This window comes from Mus pahari, chromosome 5, assembly GCF_900095145.1.
Source record: "Mus pahari chromosome 5, PAHARI_EIJ_v1.1, whole genome shotgun sequence".
In the NCBI taxonomy this organism is placed as follows: Eukaryota; Metazoa; Chordata; class Mammalia; order Rodentia; family Muridae; genus Mus; species Mus pahari.
The window spans coordinates 147,351,820-147,359,072 of record NC_034594.1 but is presented as its reverse complement, the minus strand read 5'-3'; the positions used below and the strand labels follow the sequence as shown (position 1 = coordinate 147,359,072).

The following is a 7,253-nucleotide window of genomic DNA, read 5'->3' as shown; positions in this document are numbered from 1 at the left end:
GAGAGAGAGAGAGAGAGAGAGAGAGAGAGAGAGAGAGAGAGAGAGAGAGAGAGAGTCTGTGTGTGTCTGTGTTCAGCTTTAGATTCTTTTTATTTTCCTGTATACAATGAAGGTCATTTGGTCTTAAAAGTGTTCCCTCTGCCAATCCTGAGATCCCACTCCACCTTACCAATGCTTACACTACATGAACATGTTTATGATTGCTAACTGGACAGTTATCTCATTGAGTGTGGAAGCTTTTCACCCAGCCACAGCAGCTACAATTCAGGTTGAGTTGAGAAGACTTCTATGCATCTGATAAGTTGGTCATGAGGAAGGCAGGCACCAATGACTCTAGTAAACCAAGTTTATACAACTTGATTCCCAGAGAGCCAATTGAACGTATCATTGGTCCTGTGTCCTTGAAAGCTGAACACAGCCCATATATAAGAGGCTACTTCCTAGGCAACCTAAGGTTCTAGCCCCTAGGCTTTTGCTTCTGCTACACTTAGGTCAAACCCATTGGTGTAGCTTTAACAGATGCCTGAAAAGATCAGTTGTTTCCTTTGGATTTTCAAGGGTCACCCTGGCTCAAGGCCAGGAAATCTGAAACTTCAGGGCAAAGCCTTTGCGACTGCAGATAGAATTCTGATGCCCCTTGGCATCAAAGCATTCTGAGGTCAGGTTGCAATCTATGATTTCCCATATCGTCTCGGCCAGAAATACTACTGCCTCTCTTCCTGAGAAGATTTTTTTTTCCTAGTACTTAAGGCAGGAAATGAAAAAGACAGGGAAGGAACACTTAAATCAGTTTAAGAATACGTAAATAGAGTGTGGTCACCATCTACTATTAATAGTCATGGAAAACCATAGAGGAGAAGAGATGAGCAATGGATCACCTCGAGGTGCATTCCCCCACATCAACAGTGGCTGGGGGGCTGTGTCTTTATTCTGCATCTGAGATCAGAAAGCAGGGTCTTTCATCATCTTGCCTCTAAACAGTAGAACTTTATGACAAGACCGACTACCCTGACAGTGGGCACCCACACCGGTCTTTATCTATGCTTGCTTTTAAATGAAAGCTCTTAAAAGCTGGAAAGGAATGGCCAGGTGGTTCTGGCTGTTTTCATTTCTACATTAGTAGCTTACAGGAAACAGAAGATTAAATTGCATATGATTTCACAGTTGCTTCTGCCTTAAAATCCTAATGCTATGGCTACATGAAAAAGAGTCTATTTTCACTACTGAACTTTATCTAGTTAAAATATGAAGAAGGAGAGAGATCTGTGAGAGGTGCCAGATTACAAGAGAGAGTGCTGGCTTACTGGTTTAGATTATTCACTCACGCTGAGTAATCTTAGGTATGTCCCTTGGTTTGCTTGAAGTCACAGCTTCTCCCAACGATGAGATCTGAGAAAACGGTACCATAACCTACCCTCCTTGCTGCAAGAAACTGCCTTCTATAGCCTTTCCTCTTTCTCCATTAATTCAATAGATACTTGCTGTCAATGACGTCACCTAATGCTAGACTCATCCTTAAAGAGGGAATAAGGAAAGAAACACTTGTTTGAAAACCTGTGGGGTTTTAAATTTTATCGATGCTCATAAATTTCAGTATCTATTGAAAAATCAATATTCAAATATGTATTTTTTTCACCACATGTGATGTTCAGCAAACATCAGATCATTCCATTGCATGGCAGGAAGTTAGATCCTCCAGTCGTTTCATCTCTCGAGAACCAGTGTTTCTTCTTACTTTGAACCCTTATGGAAATCATCCAAATGCAAAGTTTCTTCCAAAATTGAAGAAGACTCTGTGCTTGGATGAACTCCACAGAAAGCACACGGACGACAAGAAACTAGCCTGATTTCAGCAGATGTCAGAATAAATCAAATTAAAGAGCATCCAGAAAGGCTCAGCCCATCACTGAACACTCTCGGTGGGTTCTTTTGTTCTCTGGAGATTTTTTTTTCCTCCAAATTTATTGTCGTTTTAGAATTCTATCTCTATTCTATTTGATCAGCATGGCTCTCTTGGATCTACTGCAATGTGCCCAAATGCTTCAAGGATATAACAGAAACAACATAAAGTCTAGCTCTTTGAAACTGTCCACTTACTGCTTATGTGGACATAGTATCTGCTTTGGACCCTTCACATCCCTGTCAACATGTGATGGAAACCAGTGTGAATTTGTCAATTTGTTTTTGTTTCTGTTTTTAACTTTTTATTGATTCCCTGTGATTTTCCCATCATGTACCCTGACCCCACTCATCTCCCCACTTCCCCTATCTGCCCCTCTGCCTTTGCACACCCCCATCCCAAAAGACAACAAGCAAAAAAATAAACCAACAGAGCAAAGTGGAAGCTGAGGTGTGTCATGGAATCCATCAACTTGTAAGGAAAGTATCATTAAAACCTTTCCTATTGACCCGAGAGATCAGTGTGGAAATGTGGCGAAGGCAATGCAGACCTGGAGCAGGAGAGTCAGGAACCAGTTGCTGAGGAGGTTTCAGAAAGTCCATTTCCCACTCTACTTTTTAGGTCCAGAACAATCCTTTCTTGCTTTTTAGTAGATGGTACATTTCATTCTCTTTCCCTTTCCAGTGATCGCTAAGACCATCCCGGAGAGTTCTCACCACTCTGGCTTGTCACACCAGTCCTTGTCCTAAGGTGCCTCTTCAGTCACCCCTCCCTTGAGTGCTGCTGTGTAGAAAGTTGTGCTGTGGATTTCTTTGCAGGTTATTCATTTGTACATCCATCCGGCTTCATCTTGCTTTGATTTGTCCCCCTAGTCATCATTTGTTTCCAAAGTCAGTCCTGTGTGATTGTACCCATCAGGTGGTCACGCTCTCTCTCTGTAAAAGGAGCGGTACCTTCCTTTCTCCTTTCATCTCTATCTCACTGTACCTCCCTCCTCCTATCCAAGAATAAGGCTTTCCTGTAAAATATTTTCTGACCCTTTATAAACAAAAATATAAAATAAGTAATATAAATATAGAAATAAAAATGATTTTAAGCTTTGAAATTCTTTCAGTTTTCTATCCTTGTCTATTCCCTGCAATTTCCATGTACTATTCCTGGTCACCATGTTGAAAGTCCACAAAGGACAAGTCAACTCTGTATACAATATATGAGAGGATATGTTAAAGCAATTAGCAACACGGCAGGTATCTATTTACCTGTCGATAATCCTTTCTTATAATCAGATGATATTTTACTTTCAAGAATACCATGGACAGTGTCAAAAATATATCACAACCCATTTCTAAATCTGCAAAAGGAATGCACACCTGGAAATAGATCAAAGCAGTATACGCCACAAGTTTCTCCATCAATCATCTCTGTACTGAAGTTAAGTAAATCTAACAGTTACTCACAGGTAGCTGATCGTGCATAAAACCCCACCGTAGATATCAGGGGAGAGGCAATAATGAGTACAATAACAGAACTTCCTTGAGAAGTGATGAGATTGGCATGCTGCATGTTCGTCGGCATCCTGCACTGCTAGGCACAAGTGGAGTTAACTTGGTAATGCAAATGAATAGGCAGCAAATTGCATTTAGAGAAATTGGAGGCATCTGTGAAGGAATTGCAGAGAAAATGAACATTTGCTAACTGACTGGCTTTGTATTCTGTGATCCTTCTTGTGGTTGAAAGTACTAACTAGTTAATAAGCATTGCCTGGCTAATTAAACTTTTTTTTTCTGTTGAGCTTTATGCAAAGAGGTTATGCTATAGTGAATACGTAGTTTGTAATCTGATTTTCTTTTTACGACATTACTTGGTGTGGGTGATGTGAATTTTGAATTTGGGGAATTCTGCAAATTCCCAGAGGCTTGAGAGAAATAGGAAGGAACCCAGAGTTCTGACACTTGAGTTGTGTGCTGTGCATGTATATAGATCACATGATAGGGAGCTTAGTATTATGAAGCAAGAATGGAATTCTGAGGATCACAAATAAGTCAGCTGGAAGGATATGAGTGGCCTTGAAATTGGTGAAAATACAGGGATGCATCACCTTCCCCTTAATAACAGAAACCACACTGCCTGACAGCTCAGAAGTATTTCCGGTCACGGTTGGAACATGTTGAATATATGAGTCACCTCTAGTCTTGCTTCCATAAAGAAAGCTAATAATACAGCTTTGAGAGTCTAGTACTTTCACATTATGTATAGTATTTCCCTTAGGTATAAAATTTCAGAAATCATGTTAAGCCTGTCAACCACTTTTGAAATGAGAAAGACCAATGGCAAGGTGGATTAAGTCCCTCGGAGCAAGTTTTCCTTGATGACATAGTTTGTGCTTGGGTCACGTATTTGTTTTCTCAACATGTATTTTGTTCTTAAAAATAACATGAGTTTTTGGTGCTGGCTGCTGGGCTCAGGAGCTAATGATGGTACAGGAAACCTGCTTGTTCTCCTAGGCTATAGACTGATGATAAAGTAAAAAGGTCGAGCCTCACGTAGATCAAAAGGGCTCAGGTGGTAAAGGCTCACCCACAAAGAAACCAAGGGGGTGTCAATACAAATACTTTCTCTCCCAGAGAAAGTAGAATTGTGGGAGATAGGGAAAGCGCAAAGGCAGTCAAGGGTTACTGTCCAAGTTGTGACTGCCCAGCCGGGGACTGAGGGCACAGAACAGTCCCTGAGCCCACTATACTCTTTATCTCCACAGTTCCCTCTGATGTAGGAAGATTTAGCAAAGCCCAAGTCACCTGTTCACCCTGCTGCAGTGAATATACAGCTATGAAGGGTGGCATGAACCTGTCATCCTCTCTACTCAAGTGGGCTGTGGCAGGAGGACTGTTTTTAGCCCAGGAGTCACTTGAGGAACATAGTGAAAAACATGTCTCAATATAAAAAAACAAAAAACAAAAGACAAAATTCAAATGTATGCACCACCTCCACCAAAACAAAGTGGCTTTGTGAGATGGCTAAGTAGGTCAGGGTGTCTGCTACCAAACCTTAAAAATTGAGTTTGATTCCTAGAACCCACAAGATGAAGAAGAGAGCCAGTTCCTGAAGTTGACCTCTGACTTCACGTGTACTCCATTGCCACACAGAGGCCCCCCCTCAAAAATTAACTAACTAACTAACTAATGAGAAGTTTTTAAAGCCATCAGAACAAACAAACAGAAATATACTGTATTGGTTCTTTACCTCAGACCCAGCTTGGACATTATTCCAAAAGCAATTATCCTTCCTATATATACTCTGTGAATAATAAATCCATACCACCAATAAAAAGCCTTAGAAATTTAGACTCACCAAAAGTCCATCCAAACTGCAAAGTAGATATTTTAGGAAAAGCATAATTGAAGCAGACAGAAGCATGGCGAAAGGAGCCAGCAGGGCCTAGGGAACCAGACTATTTTGAGTGTGCAAAAGTGGTAGAGAGGACACAAGTAGAAGAGGAAGAGGCAGAAGTGAGCAAGTCCAGGCGCTGAAGGACTTGGCTAAAGAGGACAGCCTCCAGGACAAGCCCTTTCGGGGATCCAGACACTCCCAATGTTCCCAAGGCTCTGGCATGTGGAACTCAAGACAGGGTGCCAACTGAAGAGGCCGAGCCTTGCCCGGAGGCCTTTCAGTGTGTAGCATTCATCCAGAGGCTCCTTAAGCTCACCTCCCTCATCTGAAGTCCGGGCCATTTGAAGTGTCTCCGTTCCTTTCCCACTCGGCTTTGTAGAAAGTGTGAATGAGCACCCTGCTCTTCTTCAGTGTCCTGTCATTGAAGGAATTTTCAAAAGGGTGTATGGCCGACGGGTTACATTTCACCTGGTGCTCTCATCGAAACATGTGTCAAGAAAAGGACACCACACAAGTCCTTTTTTTTGTTGTTGTTTTTACTGTGCAAAGCCCAAATAGCCCTTGCTATAATAATTGTACACTAGAGAAGTCCCTTCTCGGTCACCCTAGAACATCCACAACTTGGCAGCCAGCCCGAGGCACTTCCTTCCTGCCTATCTACCTATCTGCTTTGAAGAGGTCTCCTTTTTTTTTTTTCCTCACTTTACACATTATCTAAGGGGTTATTTGCCATTCATGCCAAAGGCATTAGTCTTTCTAAAACACAGCTTCCCAACGGGGTGACTTGAAGCCAGCATGTGCTTCAGGAAGCAGCCCGATCGTGGAGAAAACCCCTTGGTTCCTTTTTACTGACTTTCAGGGTTGTTTGTATTTCTCACTCCTCCTCGTTTGGCTGGCATTGAAGGACTAATGATTTCCACTGTCCTCTAGAAAAGCAGCACTTTAAATGCAATAAGTTAGTCTAGACAAAGAAAATTAAAGTCATTAGTAGAAAGCTTGCAAATGTCCTGTGTGGGTGGGGCCCTGTCATTACAGACCCTCACCCAGGCTCCTGTGGTTTTCCGTGTGTATAAGATGATAGTTCTGCCTTTCCTTTCTGTAGTGGGGAAATCAAATAATAGTGGGTTTCAATTATAGACATAACTGCAAGTTAGTCAGGGGCATAAGAACAGGGTGGCTGTCAGCTCTGCCACGCTAATGTCATAAGACATGAAACCCTAGCACATAACAAGAGATCCTGAGGCCTCTGAATTGCCACAGCCCACAGAGTCAATGAGACACCAAGACTAACAATTAGAATGCAGACAGAACAAATATTTACATTTTGAGAAAACAAGAGGGGAGGCATCCACAGCAGAGTGAATCAAAAGCCACAAGGTCTCAGATGTGGGTAGGTGAAGTGTTGCTGTCAGTGTGAAGCAGGGAGGCAATATGGGTTTCCAGTATTTGCCATTCAGAGGGCCAGATTACTGGAAAATCTACAGCAATGTTGCAGCTTAAGATTCCCCCTCCATCTCTAGCTGCCTGCCTTGCATGGAGTTACCAGTGGAAACCAAACAATCCTCTTCCTTCTTCCATTCTTACCACAGGTCTGTGGATTCCGAAGACAGATTCACGGCCCTGAAAAGCAATCAGGTATATTTTTAAAGCTATATATAAACCCATACACTTATCATTAAGGAGCCCAATAAGAATGATCAGAGGGGCTTGAAAGATGGTTCATTGGTTAAGAGCACCAACTGCTCTTCCGAAGGTCCTGAGTTCAAATCTCAGCAACCACATGGTGGTTTAAATGTATATTATATATGAGGATATATATATATATATATATATATATATATATATGATATTTTAAGCTGGGCTTAACTTCTATTATCAGATCTTAAAATCTGATAATAGAAGTTAACACTGTACAGCAGGGTGGGTCTGAAGAGAAAGGTGGGGATTTTTTCTCTCAAAGTAGAGG

The 7,253-nt window shown here is 41.8% G+C and overlaps 1 protein-coding gene across 2 annotated transcripts in view; it reads left to right on the top strand.

Moving 5' to 3' along the window:
* Grem2 (gremlin 2, DAN family BMP antagonist) overlaps positions 1 to 7,253 on the top strand; it is a 93,591-nt gene that overhangs the window by 45,768 nt on the left and 40,570 nt on the right. Inside the window, exon 2 of one of the 2 annotated variants that reach the window (XM_029538192.1) lies at positions 6,877 to 6,922. The exons of the other annotated variant lie outside the window; for it this stretch is intronic. The gene's annotated coding sequence lies outside the window, so the exon portion shown is untranslated. The remainder of the gene's footprint in view (positions 1 to 6,876; positions 6,923 to 7,253) is intronic. 2 annotated transcript variants of the gene reach the window in all.